This window comes from Leptonychotes weddellii, chromosome 4 (assembly GCF_054177405.1).
Source record: "Leptonychotes weddellii isolate Sample4059 chromosome 4, ASM5417740v2, whole genome shotgun sequence".
Taxonomy (NCBI): domain Eukaryota; kingdom Metazoa; phylum Chordata; class Mammalia; order Carnivora; family Phocidae; genus Leptonychotes; species Leptonychotes weddellii.
In genome coordinates, this window is record NC_138372.1 from 21,390 (window position 1) to 21,708 (window position 319).

Consider the following 319-nt stretch of genomic DNA (forward strand, 5'->3'; position numbering starts at 1 on the left):
GGTCTTACATTCAAGTCTTTAATCCATATTTAGTTAATTTTTGTGTATGGTAGAAGAAAGTGGTCCAGTTTCATTCTTTGCATGTAGCTGTCCAGTTTTCCCAACACCATTTATTGCAGAAACTGTCCTTTCCCCATTGTATATTCTTGCCTCCTTTGTAGTAAACTGATTGAGCATATATGCATTGATTTATTTCCGGGCTCTCTATTCTCTTCCATTGATCTATGAGTCTATTTTCATTCCAATATCATACTGTTTTGGTTACTATAGTTCTGCAATATAGTTTGAGATCAGGGAGCATGATGCCTCCAGGTTTTTC